Here is a 19,216-nt window from a genome sequence, read left to right on the forward strand (position 1 = left end):
AGAGAGATGCCAGACCATTCGAGCAGGGAAGAGAAGATGATGAATGCCACACCAATTGATTGGGGGGCGGGGAAGAAGAGATGGAAGGGAGAGGCAGACAATTTCTGAAAGAGGTACAGAAGGACAGAAGATGGGGACATCACTGTTTGCTTTAGGGGACATCACTGTTTCTGTGGTGTTGCATTGTATGCAGAGTCCAACTTCTTGGTGGTTTTATTTAACCTTTGTCTACGTATTTATATTTTATCCCCCCTTTTACAGAACTGTAGAGTATATTTTAGCACTGGCCGTGGCTAAAAACCATACTACAATTTTGTAAAAGAGGGAAAGGTTAGTTTGTGATTACATATTTCATACTATGCAAAGGTGTTTTTTGTGTTCTGTTTGTATGAAAGACATGTTTTTTTTGTTAGCGTTGACCAGCCTTGTTTGGCAAAATGCATCAGGCATGGTTCTTGGGAGCACCTTGAATTAACCTGATTTGAATCTCTTTATTTTTCTACCAATCTTCTTTTGTTTCATGTTGGATTCTTTGGTGAACTGCTTGCCTTGTTGTTTCATTGCAAGTTAACATACATGGAGTGGAACATGCTAGAGGAGTTTCAGATTTAGTTGTTTATACATAGTAACATACCAACATAGTAGATGACAGCAGATAAAGACCCGAATGATCCATCCAGTCTGCCCAACCTGATTCAATTTAAATTTTTTTAAATTTTTTCTTTTTAGCTATTTCTGGGCAAGAATCCAAAGCTCTACCCGGTACTGTGCTTGGGTTCTAACTGCCGAAATCTCTGTCAAAACCTAATGCAGCCCATCTACACCCTCCTAGCCATTGAAGCCCTCTCCAGCCCATCCTCCCCCAAACAGCCATATACAGACCATGCAAGTCTGCCCAGTACTGGCCTTAGTTCAATATTTAATATTATTTTCTGATTCTAGATCCTTTGTGTTCATCCCATGCTTCTTTGAACATATGGGTTACAGTTGATTGATGTAGAGTGAGGCAGTTGAGAGGCGTTGTATACTTGGTTATTAATATAGACATATTTTGGATAGTATTACTGCTTTACAAATATTTGTACACTTTTATATATGCATGGAAAGGGTTCAGAGTTAAAGTCCTGGGTAAGTAGGTGGGAAGGCAAGGAAGGGGGATTTATTCAGAGATGTTTGGGAGTTGCATAGAAGAAAAGCTGTGCCCTGGTATGCTAATCTTTGTTTGTTTTGAATTAAAAAAAAAAAAAAAGAAATACAAGTGGAAATAAAGAAGTAAATAAGAAAACAGATAAATGGGGGCGGGGCATGGGTGGGGCGGGGGAGGGAGGGGCAGTGTACTTAGGTGACTAGGGGCCTTCGAAAAATTAATCCTGCCCTGGTGACCGGAGAGCTGGATCAAGGACATATGCTAGATGTAATTTACTTAGATTTCAGCAAAGCCTGTTGAACAGACTTGAAGGGCTGAAGTTAGAACCCAAAGTGATAAACTGGGTTAGAAACTGGTTGTCGGACAGACGCCAGAGGGTGGTGGTTAATGGAAGTCGTTCGGAGGAAAGAAGGGTGAGTAGTGAAGTCCCTCAGGGTTCGGTACTGGGGCCTATCCTGTTCAATATGTTTGTGAGTGACATTGCTGAAGGGTTAGAAGGAAAAGTGTGCCTTTTTGCAGATGATACCAAGATTTGTAACAGAGTAGACACCGAAGAGGGAGTGGAAAATATGAAAAAGGATCTGCAAAAGTTAGAGGAATGGTCTAATGCCTGGCAACTAAAATTCAATGCAAAGAAATGCGGAGTAATGCATTTGGGGATTAATAATAGGAAGGAACAGTATATGCTGGGAGGAGAGAAGCTGATATGCACGGACAGGGAGAGGGACCTTGGGGTGATAGTGGCCGAAGATCTAAAGGCGAAAAAACAGTGTGACAAGATGGTGGCTGCTACCAGGAGGATGCTGGGCTGTATAAAGAGAGGCATAGTCAGTAGAAGGAAGAAGGTGTTAATGCCCCTATACAGGTCATTGGTAAGGCCCCACTTGGAGTATTGTGTTCAGTTTTGGAGACCGTATCTGGCGAAGGACGTAAGAACACTTGAAGCGGTCCAGAGGAGGGCAACGAAAATGATAGGCTTGCACCAGAAGACATATGAGGAGAGACTGGAAGCCCTGAATATGTATACCATACAGGAAAGGAGGGACGGGGAGGGATATGATTCAGACGTTCAAATACTTGAAAGGTATTAACGTAGAACAAAATCTTTTCCAGAGAAAGGAAAATGATAAAACCAGAGGACATAATTTGAGGTTGAGGGGTGGGAGATTCAAGAGCAATGTTAGGAAATTCCACTTTACGGAGAGGGTGGTGGATGCCTGGAATGCGCTCCCAAGAGAGGTGGTAGAGTAAAACTGTGACTGAGTTCAAAGAAGCGTGGGATGAACACAGAGGATCTAGAATCAGAAAATAATATTAAATATTGAACTAAAGCCAGTACTGGGCAGACTTGCACAGTCTGTGTCTGAATATGGCTCTTTGGGGGAGGATGGGCTGGAGAAGGCTTCAATGGCTGGGAGGGTTTAGATGGGCTGGAGTAGATTTTGACGGAGATTTCGGAAGTTGGAACCCAAGCACAGTACCGGGTAGAGCTTTGGATTCTTGCCCAGAAATAGCTAAGAAGAAAAAAGTTAAAAAATTTAAATTGAATTATGTTGGGCAGACTGGATGGACCATTCGGGCCTATATCTGTCGTTATCTACTATGTTACATTACAAGAGGTTGTGTCCTTTACCCAGGAAGTTACATTTGCCAAATGTAGTTGATATTTTCTTTGTTATTAATGACTGCTCATCCCTGATATATATGTTACAAATGATTCAGCATTTGGGAGAGCCTTATGTATAATACTGGAGAAATTTGAACATTCTGATCTGGTCTCCCATTTCTAAAATTGATTCCCATTTCAAAATGGGAGCTCACATAATACAACATCATTGTTGCATTTTCTTATTAAACTAATGTCACAGGGAAATAGCTCATAGCATAGACACTTGAATATCTGAACTTCTCACTTTAATGAAATATCAAATATTCAGCCCAGGACAAAGGTTAGCAAAACCGGTTGCAACTTTATTAATGATTAAATACACAGCCACTATTTCAATTCAAATTATTTATACTGTATAACATTTAATACTCTTACATAGTGTGACTGGGTGTGGCCGATGGGACGTGTCCAGGGGCCAATACCCTAAGCCAAACAGATCTCGACAGAGCGAAAGCGAGATATGGATAGTTGGGAAGGACTGCAATAACGTTCAAAAATAGTGGCAAACACCTGGGTGCCACAACATAAATCTTTATTTCACACCAGTCTTGGTGCATTTAACTCAAGTTAGTAGCAATTCATAAATGAGTTCAAAAAATACAAGGAAACCATAGTTCTTGCACAAAATACAAACCAAACAATCCATTTGTTTCCTTTATTTGGCTTGTTGCCATTTACTGGCTTCTATTTCAGCCTTTTAATGGCCCTTTCAGAGGCTCTGAGGCCTACACCTGCCACACTGGGCTAGGCCCTTCTCTGCCCAGCCACTGTTTGCCACCTGGCTTGTTCAAACAGATTCTGCTATGACTTCTCTTAAGTCCTTTCACTGGGGAAAAGTTCACCTTGGGGTTTTATTAGCCAGAATACCCCCCAGAGGTGTTGGGATCTGTATCCACCCTGTAGATTTTGGTGTACAAAAATCCCAACCAAGATCCCACTAGATTTTGAATAAAGAGTTCCCCAGTGTCCTGTGACCAGCAGTGCCTTAGGTAACTGATTTTCATACTCTTCCCGCAAACAGCATCACAGAAAAACAACTCAGTCCTGCTTGAATTTAGGCTGTGCAGTTTTCTGCTTGTTTCATACAAGAAGTGAGAAAAAAACCAACCTCTTTCAGTCAGAGGCTTTAAATAATACAGCCTGGTTAGTCTGAAATTATTCACCAACAATTTCCTTTTGATAAACTCCAAACTTTTCCTACTGTGCCTCAGCCCCACTCCATTAATTTAGGGTCAGTAGTGTATGAAAAATCCTCACTCATTTCTTCCATACTCTGAGCTTCATTCATTTTCTTTTATGAATGAGTCTTCAACAAAATCCTTCCAATCCTGAAGACCTACCTGCCCTTCTGAGTATAAGGCTCTGGTGAACTTCTGTTTCCTGGCAGAAAAGATTTGGTTCCCTTCTCTCTCCCTGCTGGGTTCCTCCTGTGTGGTTCAGTGTGTGGCTGCCTGCAACTAGGAACCCCACCCTGCCTGTGCCCTTAGTTCTGGCTAATTCTGAGCTCAGGTGCATGTTGAGCTGGCTCAAACCAGTTCTGGATTTGCTAAGCACTGAAGCTGTTCCAGTCCTGGCTTTAGGAATTCTCTGCCCTTGGCTTGAAGGGATTTGTAGTCCTGTTACCTTGCTTTTCACTTGCTGCTTAGAAAAAGGTAAACAGGCATGTGGAGTCTCTATCTCCTTCTGTGCACTGCTATGCAAAGGCATTTTCTTTCTTGGCAGTACCCTAGGAGGAATTTTAGGTTTATCTACTGTTTTCTCCTGGGGCAATTCCTTACTTTGGTCATTAGTTCTGGGGCACTGCAAGGATTCCTTTGCCTTTACAGGGGGTTCCCTGTGACAATAACAACACTTTCATTAGTTGGCAATGAACCAACATTAACATTTTAAGAATGATCAGCAGTAATGCAAGATCCTGCCTTTGCCCTCCTCTCAAAAAGACCATGATGGTGCTGCACATGAATCATTCTCTCAACCCCAACTCAAATCTCTTCACAACTCTCTGAATCAATTCTACCTAAAATAGTTGTCTACAAAAACCTGTCACAACAAAACTCTCAAACTCCCCCCACCTCCAATATACTAGTAAAATAGCACCCAAACCAAACACCTCCCAAATCTCAACCATCCATATTCACCTCAAGCTGGTGGGCAGATAGTGTTCTCACAACCCAGCTGTTCCATAAATTAATTCCCACCCAAAGCTGCTCTCCTCTCCTCAATTCCCCTTCAAAGCTGATTGGACTTAAACATCATACCAATGCTCTGATTCCTTAAGTCTTATATGTGTAACAATCTGAGAAGAGGCACCAAGTCTTAGAAATGGAGTTATACTGTCTTCCAAAAAGTGCATGAAAATTCATATGCAGCAAAGTATATCTTTCTATCATATCATATGCCAGAGATATTGCAATTATAGGAAAAACATGTTTTAGATTGCCATGATCAGGTTTAAAGTTCATTTTTAAATTAAGCAGCAATGAAGACTTGATACTTTTTCTTGGATTGTGACACATATGTGTTCAATGGTGATAAAAACAGGTTGGATTTAAAATAGCATTTTCTTGCTGGTTCACATCCTACCATACCTAGTGGGATGGCCATGAACAGAAAGATCTATGAAAAATACTATGAAAAAGGAACATAGGCAAGACCATATTTATAATTCCCCTTTAATTGTCCTGTATTAAAATTAATGTATGTTGTTGATGCTTTATACAATCTCTGGATTCCATGAGAATGGAGTCCCGACTCCAACGGAAAAGGTGCGGGCCACAGTACAGGTGATTGCTGCATTTTTTTTTTTTTTTTAACATAAGTTGATCCTCAGAGAAATTCAACCTTTGGTAGGACATTTTAATTTTTTGTTGCGAGTCATTCAGATGGGCTGGGTTTTTTTTAACAGCGTTTGGTCTTACTGGCCACTGGTTTGTGTCGCCCACACTTTAAAATTTGATTGTCCAGGGCGCATATTGGGCAAAGGAGGGCTATGAGGAAAAACATAAAGAATTAAAGTCCAGCATGGATAAATTTAGGGGTGAGTTGTACGTACAGAAAATAAAGAAGTTCCAGAGAGATCAACGGGATTACAATTTGGGATATGTTTTTATATGGATGAAGCAGAGGGACTCCAGTGAGCAGGGAACTGTGAATAAAACCATTATGTCACCCTGTCATCTGGAGAGCCAAGTGCCAGTGGGGATCCAGCTCAACACACAACTGATGATGACTCAGACGAGGATTCACGCAAAAGACAGACAAATTCCAGAGGGAGAGGAAGATGGGGCAGGGCAACAAACCCCAAACCAAGTCACAGGCACGGAGGGATCAGTTGTGGTAAATATATCACATTATGAGGTGTCTCAACAGGAAGAGTGTGTATTAGCCAGGGGTTTGTCTTTTGTCCCTACCAAAAATCATCAACCCTTCCAATTCAGAGTAGAATTAGAAAGATTTGCTCGCCGTTTGCAATTGCATATTTTATTTTTGAGAGAAACAGGCACAGCAGACAGATCTGTAGTTAAAGATAAGCCCTCCTGGATGCCATCTGGACCCCTGGATTCAGTCCTACTTTCAGAATGGCAGTATTACATGAGGTGGAGAAATTGGAGGGAGCTCCAGCAAAATACACTCATAATATGAATATACAAGAGAGGAGCTTTGGAAAAATTGAAGGGAGAACAATCAATAGTAATTAAGAGAGCAGATAAAGGGGGAGTGGTGGTTCTCTGGGATAAGCAGCAATATCAAGATGAAGTTTTTAGTCAATTGGAAGATGATAACACATATGTGAAGTTACAAGAAGATCCCACAAATGAAATTTATGAGCTCGTGAGGGATAAGATGGAGGAGGGATTGAGTAGCAAGTTTCTCATTCAGCATGAATATAAATATTTTACATCTAAAGTGTGTACTACTCCTGTGTTATATCTTCTGCCAAAAATTCATAATAACAGAGAGTCCACCAGAGAGTCAACAGATAGTCTCTGCACAGGGCTCATTGCTTGAACGCGTGTTTAAATATGTGGACATACATTTGAGCCCATTGGTACAAGAGGTTAAAGCCCTCTTGAAGGACTCAACCCATTTTTTACAATTATTGTGAACATGGGAAACCAAAGCCACCCAAGTTACATATCTGATAACTATGGATGTAACCTCCTTGTATACCTCCATCCCCCAGGAAGAGGCCTTGGAAGTGTTAAAAGCTGCTTTGGAGGAGAGACCAAGACCACATGTAGTACCCACTGAGTTTTTGTAAATGATAAGCAGAATTGCTATGACTAAAAATTATTTTTTGTTCAAGGAGATCCACTATCAACAATGTTTCGGGGTTGCAATGGGTGCCTCATTTGCGCCAACGGTGGCAAATTTGATTATGGGGCTTTTTGAAGAGAAGTGGATATATGGGTCTGTATTCTGTAGGTTTATGATTTGTTGGGTCTGCTTCATCGAAGATGAATGCCAAGGATAAAGCAGAGAAGGTCAAGCAATCCATGTATCTCCTAGAGCCTAAAATAGGTTATCCAAATGTAGAATATGAGGAGGACCACATGTTGGTGTGTTCCAAGAGTGATATAATTGAAGATGAAGCTGAACCAATGGATTGCAATGGAAGTTACACTGAATGTATTCCTGTGGAGAGCTGATTTAAAGTAGGAAAGGCTACAATATTGAAATAATATAATAGTGATAATCCACGTGGGAACAAATGATGTCAACAGGAGAAATTACAGCAGGACTACGCTAATTGAACAGTTCAAGATCCTAGGAAGGAAACTGAAGCTGAAGCTGAAGCTGAGGACACAGAAGATAGCATTCTCAGAGATTCTGCCAGTACCGAGGGCAGACGTGAAGAGGCAGACCGAGCTACAAGCAATAAACGCTTGGTTGAGGAGATGGTGCGAAGAAGAAGGATTCCTTTTTGTAAGAAACTGGACAACTTTTTGGGGGAAGAACAAGCTCTTCAGGAGGGACGGACTACACCTGAGCAAGGCAGGAACGAGACTGCTAGCAAACAACGTCAAGAGAGGAATTGAGCAGGCTTTAAACTGAGAAGAAGGGGAAAGCCGATAGTCGACCTGACGTCGACGGTTCGGACAAGAGTATCCAAAGAAGATACTGAGCGGGAAAAATGCTGGGAACAGGCAAGAGACGAACAACAGAAGCTGTTGACCAACAAAAAGGGCAAACAGATAAAATTAGAGGAACAGGAGAGATCAGGAAATCAGGTTGCAGACGAAAAAGATACACCAAAACATGAGGAAGAAAGGAACAGAAAAGATACACCAAAAAATGAGGAAGAAAGGAACAGAAATGAGGGACTGGCAGCCCAACTAGGGGATAGTAAGAGGAGCAAAACACATGTAAAACCAGCAGAAAAAAGAAAAGACCAGGACTTAAATTGCTTGTACGCTAATGCAAGGAGCCTAAAGACCAAAATGGGAGAATTAGAAGCCATAGCCAAAAAAGAAAACCTAGACATCATTGGAATCACGGAAACATGGTGGAATGAGGATAACCAGTGGGACGTAGTGTTGCCAGGGTACAAACTCTATAGAAGAGACAGGACCCACAAGAAGGGTGGAGGAATAGCACTATACATAAAAGACACCATTCCCTCGTCCGGAGTGGATATAGAACCAAAGGCGGAAGGCTGGAGTCATTATGGGTCAAATTACCAGGAAAAAGTGGCCTTGACATAAGATTGGGTCTATACTATCGTCCACCTGGACAAACGGAAGCAAACGACAAAGATCTGGCAGCAGAATTGAGGCGGGAAGGCAACAACAGGAATGTGACAGTAATGGGAGATTTTAACTACCCCGGGATAAACTGGAATATTGGAAACTCAAACTGTGTGAGGGAAACAGAATTCTTAGAGGCTGTGAGGGACTGCTTTATGGATCAGCTTGTCAAGGAACCAACAAGAGGATATGCCACTCTTGACCTAATCCTCAACGGAATAGGGGGACCTGCAAAAGAAGTGGAAGTAGTAGGACCACTAGGAAACAGCGATCACAACATGATCCAGTACAAATTAGGAGTAAGTACAGCAAAAGGGAAGAGAACCACAGTGACAACGTTCAACTTCAAGAAAGGGAACTATGATGCTATGAGAGCAATGGTAAGAAAAAAACTTAGAAACAGCTCAAGGAAAACAGAAACTGTAGAGCAAGCCTGGTCTCTATTCAAGGGCACAGTGCAAGAAGCACAACATATGTACATTCCCAGATTTAGAAAAGGGTGCAAAAAAAAAAAAACGAACAAAAGACCCCGCATGGATAAACAATGAGGTGAAGAAAGCGATAGGAGACAAGAAAAAATCATTCCGAAAATGGAAAAAGGACCAAACTGGGGAAAACTGGAATGAACACAGGAAACGCCAAAGAGAATGTCATCAAGTGGTTAGGAGAGCGAAAAGAGAATACGAAGAGAGACTGGCCAGGGAGGCAAAAAACTTCAAATCATTCTTCAGATATGTTAAGGGGAAGAAACCAGTGAGGGAGGAAGTAGGACCGTTGGATGATGGAGACAAAAAGGGAGTAATAAAGGAGCAAAAAGAGGTAGCCGACAGGTTAAACAAATTCTTCTCGTCAGTCTTCACAAGCGAGGACACATCCAGTGTACCGGAACCCGACGTGATCTTCCATGGTGACCAAGAAGAAAAACTGTCAGCAATAGAGATGAGCCATGAGGATGTCCTCCAACAGATAGATAGATTGAAAAGCGACAAATCACCAGGCCCGGACGGAATCCACCCTAGGGTACTAAAAGAACTAAGAAATGAGATAGCGGGAATACTCCAACGAGTTTGCAACCTATCCTTGAAAACTGGAGAGATTCCGGAGGCCTGGAAGATAGCAAATGTTACACCTATCTTTAAAAAGGGGTCAAGAGGAGACCCAGGAAACTATAGGCCGGTAAGTTTGACATCGGTTCCAGGCAAGATGGTAGAAGCACTGATAAAGGACAGCATCTGTGAGCACATCGAAAAAAATGGGCTGATGAAAGCGAGCCAACATGGCTTCTGCAAGGGAAGATCGTGCCAAACAAACTTACTGCACTTCTTTGAGGGGGTAAACAGCCAGTTGGACAAAGGGGAACCTGTAGACATCATTTACCTTGACTTCCAAAAGGCCTTTGACAAGGTACCCCATGAGCGGCTACTTAGGAAGCTGTGGAACCACGGGGTGGAAGGGGACGTACACAGATGGATCAAACACTGGTTGGCAGGCAGGAGACAGAGGGTTGGAGTGAAGGGTCACTACTCGGGCTGGAGGAAAGTCACGAGCGGAGTTCCGCAGGGGTCTGTACTTGGACCGCTGCTGTTCAATATATTTATAAATGACCTGGAAACGGGGACGAAATGTGAAGTTATAAAATTTGCGGACGACACTAAACTCTGTAGGAGGGTTAGAACTACGGAAGAGTGTGAGGACCTACAAAGGGACCTAAACAAACTGGAGGAGTGGGCGAATAAATGGCAGATGAAATTCAATGTAGGGAAATGCAAGGTCATGCATATAGGGAGAAAGAACCCGATGTTCAGCTACCAAATGGGGGGATTTGTATTAGAGGGAAGTAACCTTGAAAGAGATTTGGGTGTACTGGTGGATACAACAATGAAGTCAACGGCGCAATGCGCAGCAGCCGCGAAGAAGGCAAACAGAATGTTGGGTATTATTAAAAATGGTATTACGACCAGAACAAAAGAAGTCATCCTGCCGTTGTATCGGGCAATGGTGCGCCCGCACCTGGAGTACTGTGTTCAGTATTGGTCAACGTACCTTAAGAAGGATATGGGAATACTTGAGAGGGTTCAGAGGAGAGCGACACGAATGATTAAGGGCATGGAAAACCTTTCATACACTGAAAGATTGGAGAGGCTGGAGCTCTTCTCCCTGGAAAAGCGGAGACTCAGAGGAGACATGAAAGAAACCTACAAGATCATGAAGGGCATAGAGAAAGTAGAGAGAGATAGATTCTTCAAATTTTCAAAACATAAAAGAACAAGAGGGCATTCGGAAAAATTGGAAGGGGATAGATTCAAAACAAATGCTAGGAAGTTTTTCTTTACTCAGCGGGTGGTGGATACCTGGAATGCGCTTCCCTCCCAATGTACTTTCCTTTTATGTACTTTTCTTGAAAAATTGTATTTCTGCCCTCCATTCCTATTGTTTCTCAAGTTTAATTACCCCTGTTGGTCTAGTTATAAATATTATGTATCAGTGATTTCTTTAAAATCTCATTTTTATTTTTGTAAAACGCTTTGTAATTTGAAAAGCGTTTCATCAAATAATTTGAATAAACTTGAAACTTGAAACTTGACGTAATAGGGCAGAGTACGGTACTGGGGTTTAAGAAAGGATTGGACAATTTCCTGTTGGAAAAGGGGATAGAGGGGTATAGATAGAGGATTACTGCATAGGTCCTGGACCTGTTGGGCCGCCGCGTGAGCGGACTGCTGGGCGCGATGGACCTCGGGTTTGACCAGGCAGAGGCATTGCTTATGTTCTTATGTTCTTAATAGAAGTGTTTTGCTAGAAGGAATGCTTAGAAAACATAAAGCACTGATTCTAGGGTGAAAACTGTCAACTGTGGGAGAAATTGTAGTCTGTGCAGTGGTGTGCTCAGTAGCTAATGTTGCCGATGTGTTTTACCAACACTTGGTTTAAAGAAGCTCCTAAAGTAAAAGGCTTGGAAAAGGGCTAGCTGGGTGCTATATAAAGGCCAAAGGCTTATTTACATGGCAACAGTGAATTGGGACTTTGCTAGCTAACAGCTGTGGAGTGAAGCTAAAGAAAGCACAAATTCCTTTAACTAAAAGGCTATTTAATGATGATGCAGTAGCATGAAGTTTTCTCACATTATAACCTGAAGGGGTTGGGCGGTTTCACTACATCTAAGAATTTGGGGAGCAGAATCCCTTGAGCTTACTTTCAAAAGGGATCTGGGGTGTTTTCAGGTTTACAGATGTAAAGAGAAATACTGATGATGGTTGTTGTGGAGAATTTGCCCACACAGCTTAAAGAAGTATAATGGACTGGCTAAAATCAGTGCCAAAGCTTGGCTGTAAGGCTAAGAAAAGTGTTATGAACTGCAAGTGTAAAGTGATGGCAGAAGCATAGCTAAGCCAATGGCCTGCCATTCCTTGTAAGGAGCCTAGAACTGATTTAAGTCAAGGATACTGGCTCCTAAAGACTAGATAAAATTGAGGTGCTAAGTTGACAATATAAAAGAAAGTGTTTTTTTGTCATTCTTTTGTTTTTTCTTTTGTTTTCATGACAATAAGACCAGAGGTGAAAAGGGCTGATTGAAGCTCAGAGACTTTGAGTACCATCATTGTACTATTCTGAATACTGTCTCTCAACCATTTACAGTGGAACATTGGTTTATGAGCATAAATCGTTCCAGAAGCATGCTGGTAAACCAAATTACTCGTATAGCAAAGCGAGTTTCCCCATAGGAAGTAAGGGAAACTCGCTTGATTGGTTCCACTTCTTCCTCCCCCCTCCCCCGCAGCCACTGGCGCTGCTCCACCCCACCTCACCACATCCCCAAAAGACCCTCCACCTCCGAGGCCACTGGTGCGCTTCCACATCCCCCCCCCCTGTGAACCAGCATCACCCCCTCGTGAACGCCCCCCCCCATGCAAACCGGCATCCCCCACCCGCCCAAACTGAAGCCTTACCCCCATCTGGCACCGGTACACAGCACCAACCCACAGGAGGTGCCGGTGCCGAAGATCTTGCCGGACTGGGTCTTGAGCATCTGTGCATTGCTCAAGGCCTTCTGGCTCTCGTTCTCTCCGAGAATCTCGGAGAGAACGAGTCCAGCAAGAGGCAGGATCTTCGGGCACTGGCACTTCCTGTGGGTTGGTGCTGTGTGCAGGTGCCAGATGGGGGTAAGGCTTCAGTTTGGGCGGGCGGGCGGGGGATGCTGATTTTGCGAGGGGGGGCGATGCCGATTTGCGGGTGGGGGGGACTCGCAAATCGAATCAACGCTCGGTTTGCGAGTCACGATTTGCAAAAATGTTTTGCTCGTCTTGCAAAACAGTCGCAAACCACGTTACTCGCAAACCGAGGTTTGACTGTATTTTGTTTTGCCTTTAATAAACATTTTTGCTGCAGAAAGAACATTAGTAGTGCTGGAATTTTTGGATGGGTTGTACCCTTGCTCTCTACCAGCTTCTGTTATCTGCTCAATTGACCCTAAGCATAGCTTCCAACTTGCCTAAATGCCCAGTCAATCAATGATGGCCGAGGTGAGAATGACAATATTATAGTGCTACTTAAGTTTGCGGCTTTTTTTCTCCATATGTTTGTGATTGTTAGATACTCTGTAGGTTCCTTCCACTGCCTGACATTTTAAGTATAGCTGTGGCATTAGTTTGCAATACCTTTTATATTGGATTTTATATGAACCATTTATAGTGCGTCCTTTTCAACTTTTTCGCAAATCTTTATAAACTATTCTATTTACATTACATTACATTACATTACATTAGTGATTTCTATTCCGCTTGTGCCTTGCGGTTCTAAGCGGATTACAAGTTAGAAGACTGGACATTTCCAGTAGCATTGCAGTACATATAATCAAGAATGCGTTAAGTTACAATTGTTGTTCTGGACTTTTCCAGGATAAATTGGTAGTAGATATTAGATAGTGATAGGTTGTTTAGACGAATAGAGATAATATTGTCCGGATTCTGCTGTTTAGACGAATAGAGATAATACTGTCCGGATTCGGGTGTTGCTGGTGGTGGTGTTAGGGTAGTCATGAGAGCATTTTCTAATACTTTTGTGAGGTTATGATGATGTGAAATGTTTTTTGAAGAGATGAGTTTTGATTTCTTTTCGGAAAGCTTTAATGTCTATTGATTTGGTCAGTAGATTGGTGATGGTAGTATCGATCTTTGCTGCCTGTGTCGCTAAAAGGCTGTCATATAGTTTCTTTCGTCGTGTTCCTTTGAGAGGGGGGTGAGTGAATAGGCTCTGAGTTCTCCTTAATCTGTGTGAGAGGTTACGGTGTAGTCTGTTGTTTAGGTAGCTGGGTGCTGTTCCATGTATTACTTTGTATAGTAGACAGTAGAATTTGAACTGGGATCTTGCTTTTATTGGTAGCCAGTGTGAATCTAGGTATGCTTTGGTGATGTGGTCATATTTGCCTAGTGAGTAGATGATTCTGAGGGCTGTGTTCTGAACTGTCTGTAATTGTTTTATCATGTAATTTGGGCATGATAGGTATAGGCTGTTACAGTAATCTACAATACTCAGTACTAGGGATTGTACTAATATCTTGTATTGATCTTTGTTGAAGAATTTTCTTATTTTTCTTAGGTTACGTATTGTGAAGAATGCTCTTTGGATGATTTTGTGGATTTGAGACTGCATTGTGCAGTTTCTGTCTAGTTGAATTCCCAGGATCTTGAGTGTGCTTTGCATTGGGTACTTGATTGTATTTACTTCTAGTTCTGTGAGAGAAGGTTTTTTTTCCCTTTCCAGTAGTAGGAATTTAGTTTTTTCCGAGTTCAGTTTTAGTTTATGACTTGACATCCATTTTTCTACCGTTTCCATTATCATTTTCAGGTGGTTTGTGGATAAGGGGTCTTGAATATTAAAGGGTAGGAGGATAGTTATATCATCTGCGTGGCTGAATGATACTGTGTTTAGGGCGTCTAGGGTTATGCCTAGGGATGCTATGAAGAGGTTAAATAATATGGGTGATAATGGTGATCCTTGTGGTACTCCACATGGGTTTGACCATGGTTCGGATATGTGCTCTTTTGATTTGACTTTGTATGTTCGTGTTTTGAGGAAGCTTTGGAACCATTTGTGAACATTACCTGAGATTCCTATTGCGTCTAATATCTGGAGTAGTGTGTGATGGTCAACTAGGTCGAATGCCGCAGAAAGATCGAGTTGAATGAGAAGCAGCTTGTTTCCTTTGCTGAGGTGTTGTCGTGCAATGTCTAATAGTGATACCAGTAGAGTTTCTGTGCTATGGTTGGATCTGAATCCAGATTGTGATGGATGTAGTATGTGATGGTCTTCAAGGTAGTTGGAGAGGTGTTGTGCGACAAGGCCTTCTGTTATTTTAATGTATAGAGGGATTGAAGCGATTGGTCTATAGTTTGCAGGATTATCTATAGGACCTTTGGGATCTTTTAGGATAGGTGTAATTATGATTTCTCCTAATTCCGGTGGGAAATGACCTTCACTTAGTGTTGTTTGAAGCCATAGTGTGAGGCTAGCTTTAAATTTGGTGGAAGCTGTTGCTAGTAAGTATGAGGGACAGTTGTTCAAGTCACATGAGGATTTGCTGTATTTTTTGTAAAGCCTGTTCAAGTCTGACCATTGTAACTTTGGGAAGTTTGTCCATATCCTGTCTGCTGGTATTGCTTCATCTGTTTTGGGATTGATTCGTATTTCTTCTATGTTGGTTCTCGAATTGTTGAATGTGGATCTGGTTGTGATGATTTTGTGTTTGAAGTGATCCGCTAATTGGGTGGCTGTGGGAGTTTGGTTTCCTTGGGTGGCGAGAAATGGTTTGGTATCGGTGAGATTTTTTAAGATGTCAAAAAGTATTCTTGTGTCTGGTTTTTCGGTGCTGATGAGTTTGGAGTAGTAGTTTTTTCGTTTTTCCTTCAGTTTGGTATTGTATTGTTTGATTTGGATTTTCAATTCATCTTTGATGTGGTTGTGTTTTTGTTTTTTCCATGACCTTTCTAATTGTCTGCATTTTCTTTTTAGTTGTAGAAGTTCGTCGTCGAACCATTTATTAGATGGTCTGTCTATTTTGTTTTTGTTTTTTATTGGAGCAAGTTCGTTTAGTGTGGATTCACTGAGGGTCCGCCAGCTGTTTATGAATTCTTTGGGGTTGTTGGGGTCGATTTCGGGGTCAACTGTGTTCCAGAATGTGTGAGGTTCGATTTTCGGTCTGAATTTGATGAGTGTTTTCTTTGGGATGGGTTTGTTGTTATTTTGAGCCCAATTGATGGTGAATGAATATTTGAAATGGTCTGACCATAGAGTAGGGTGCCAGGACCCGTTTGAGATGTAGATGTTTTGTGTGTTTTGATTTGGAGATGAGTAAGCTGCTATATCAAGTTGATGACCTTTTTCGTGTGTGGGTTCTGGGTTGAGAATTTGATAGGATAAAGTGTTGAGGTATGAGAGTATATCTGTTGTTTGTTTGGATGATTGATCTTCTAAGTGGAGATTTAAGTCTCCGAGGATCAGGTTATGTGTGGAGGAGAGTGAGTTCTGGAAGATGAATTCTTCAAGTTCTTGTTTTGAAGTGTTCCATTTACCTGGTGTAATGTAGCAAATAAGACAGTTCAGGTTTCCATTGAGTGATTTGTCAGATATTTGGCAGGCTAGCAGATCAAGATAAGGGGTGGAGTGCTTGGTCAGTACGTCGATGTTGAGATTGTTTTTTGTTATGATTGCTAGACCTCCTCCTCTTCTGTTTTCTCGACATACTACTTCAAGTTTATATCCTTTGGGGCAGAATTCTGTGATGCTTGGATCTGACTCAGAGGTGAGCCATGTTTCGGTTAGGAAGAGACAGCCTAGATTGTCTTTGGTCAGCCAATCTTTGATTAGTTCTGCCTTTGGGCTGACGGATCTGATGTTCATATATGCGCAAGCAATTGTAGTGTATTTTGTGGTTGGTGTAGTGGTTGTATTGATGATAGTTCTTTGTGAGGTTTGATATTTTTGTGTGTTTGAGTTAGGTTTTGGTGGGGGTCTTTTTCCCCAGATGGTGGGGATGCTGGCTTGGCTGGATAGTGGGCATGGAGTTAGCGTTCTAGTGGTATGCAGTTTTCTGGTATGTTGAACAGGTCTGTGTGTTGTTGTTAGTATAGGGATGGTTTGTATTTAGTAGCCTGTGGTTTTCCATTTTGCTATAAATGTGGCAATTAGTATGAAGGCAAGAATGAGGTTGTGTGTACGCAGTGCCATTTTTTTTTTTTTTTTTTATATTTGTGAAGATTGCGGTTTGGTAGTTATTTGAGTTGGTTGTGAGAGTGGTTGTATGGGTTGTGTTCAGAGTTCACTGGAGAGGTGGCTGGAGAGGCAGGGGCTCGGCGTTCGGCGGTCCGCGGTTGCTTGAGTGGCAGGGGCTCTGATAGAGAGCAGAGACCTCCTGCTTGCACGGCGTCGGGCGGAGGAAGGAGGGACAAGATGGCAGAAACTTCCTCTTTCCTCTGCCTAGGAAGTCGCTGGGGGGGGGGGGAAGCTTTCGGTGGCCCTCAAGGGCTGAAGAAAAATCCGACTCAAAAGTCGGGTTGCGTCGGTGATCCCCGGTGGCTGGAACGGCAGGGGCTCTATGAGAGAGCAGAGTCCTCCTGCTTGCACGGCGTCGGGCGGAGGAAGGAGGGACAAGATGGCAGAAACTTCCTCCTTCCTCTGCCTAGGAAGTCGCTGGGGGGGGGGGAGGCTTTCGGTGGCCCTCAAGGGCTGAAGAAAAATCCGACTCAAAAGTCGGGTTGCGTCGGTGATCCCCGGTGGCTGGAACGGCAGGGGCTCTATGAGAGAGCAGAGTCCTCCTGCTTGCATGGCGTCGGGCGGAGGAAGGAGGGACAAGATGGCAGAAACTTCCTCCTTCCTCTGCCTAGGAAGTCGCTGGGGGGGGGGGGAGGCTTTCGGTGGCCCTCAAGGGCTGAAGAAAAATCCGACTCAAAAGTCGGGTTGCGTCGGTGATCCCCGGTGGCTGGAACGGCAGGGGCTCTATGAGAGAGCAGAGTCCTCCTGCTTGCACGGCGTCGGGCGGAGGAAGGAGGGACAAGATGGCAGAAACTTCCTCCTTCCTCTGCCTAGGAAGTCGCGGGGGGGGGGGGGGAGGCTTTCGGTGGCCCTCAAGGGCTGAAGAAAAATCCGACTCAAAAGTCGGGTTGCGTCGGTGATCCCCGGTGGCTGGAACGGCAGGGGCTCTATGACTAAACACTTTGGAAATCATTTGCATTAATATTTTTTGAGTTTGTTATTTCTCTTTTATTTTTTTTGTATTTCTTTTAGGTACTTTTAACTGAGTCGAGTTCCATTTTGGTTGAAGAACCAGTATAAAAAGCTAAGTTTTAGTTCAGTTTAGTGCTGATTTTTCAGCACCATTTATAGAATTCAGTGTGATATGGATTTGATGGTTTGCTCTTGCTCCACTACAAATTGGTCCCTCCTTAGATGGATATCATAAAGCCATTCACTCTGATTTTTGAGCCAATACACTCCATATAAGATTTGAAAATCTATAACTAGAGAAGTTATACGTTTATCAGCTGTCAGTGAATATATAACTTCTTTTAAATTAGCTTGCTAAAGCCGTTATTTGAATGGGTCAAAGCAGATGCATCAGTTATATAGAGAGAGTGGCAACATTTAACTGTTCTCTGGTTAACTTTAAACCTGACCCTGGTCTGATCCATATCTTACAACAATTCAGTCTCATATGCTAGGGAACCAGTATGTTTTCCTTGTGATTTAATACTGATATAAAAAAAAAAAAATGCAGATGGTATCCATTGCTGATGAATGGTCTGCATTCATTTGAAATATTATTTCCGTTGTCATGTTGGTTTAACTTGAAATAAGGCAAAATAGTGTATGCTACTGATAATAGTTTTCCAAAATGTAAAAAAAAAGAAAATAATAATTATATAAAGTAAAATTTTAAAAAACCCTAAATATTACATGGATAATCAAAACAAACAATAAAAGTTACATCACATATATTACTGCTGACCTTATATGTAGTTTTAGATATCGACTGGAAAACGTGTTTTCCACCATGTTTTGATAGGTGATCTTGGGAATTCATTAAATGTCATGAAATTAAAGATTAATGTTAAAGTGTGACTGTTGACAACAATCCAAGTTAAGCTTTGAGGTAGAGACTGGAAGTTAAAAATATGTAACTTGTCCACACTAATTATGCTGCTATAAAAATATTGTTTATATGATAGCATTATAAAAGTTAAATTACTGTCATCAGGGATCAATGAAGACATTTGAAGGCATCATTTAAAGTCAGTCATATTCTCTCACACTGCCGACAAGAGAATTTTCTAGAGCAGGGCAGACAAAATATTTCAATAAAAATAGATTTATCACTAAAAGTGCTGATGCAAACTAAAGTCTCTTATAAATAATAACTTTTCTATCACTGTTAAGCTCAAATCAATGCCCTTTGGGTACATCTAGATTTTACAGCAGCCTTCAATAGAGTATCTTATCTGAAACTAATGCAATATCTTAATGATATCAGTATTCAATCAGTGATATGGAAGTGGTTTGAGTCTTATTTCTATCATTGTACATAATCATGAACTTTCTCCTCAGGAAGTACTGAAGTGAGAAGTTCCTCAAGGATCACTCCTCTCACCTATTCTTTTTAAC

The 19,216-nt window shown here is 42.0% G+C and overlaps 1 protein-coding gene across 2 annotated transcripts in view; it reads right to left on the reverse strand.

The window, feature by feature from the left end:
- The window catches only part of GRID2 (glutamate ionotropic receptor delta type subunit 2), a 2,335,100-nt gene that overhangs the window by 1,891,251 nt on the left and 424,633 nt on the right, over window positions 1-19,216 (reverse strand). The window contains exon 1 of one of the 2 annotated variants that reach the window (XM_033958346.1): window positions 4,157-4,324. The exons of the other annotated variant lie outside the window; for it this stretch is intronic. The gene's annotated coding sequence lies outside the window, so the exon portion shown is untranslated. Of the gene's footprint in view, window positions 1-4,156; window positions 4,325-19,216 lie in introns of those variants that run through there. 2 annotated transcript variants of the gene reach the window in all.

This window comes from Geotrypetes seraphini, chromosome 1 (genome assembly GCF_902459505.1).
Source record: "Geotrypetes seraphini chromosome 1, aGeoSer1.1, whole genome shotgun sequence".
Taxonomy (NCBI): domain Eukaryota; kingdom Metazoa; phylum Chordata; class Amphibia; order Gymnophiona; family Dermophiidae; genus Geotrypetes; species Geotrypetes seraphini.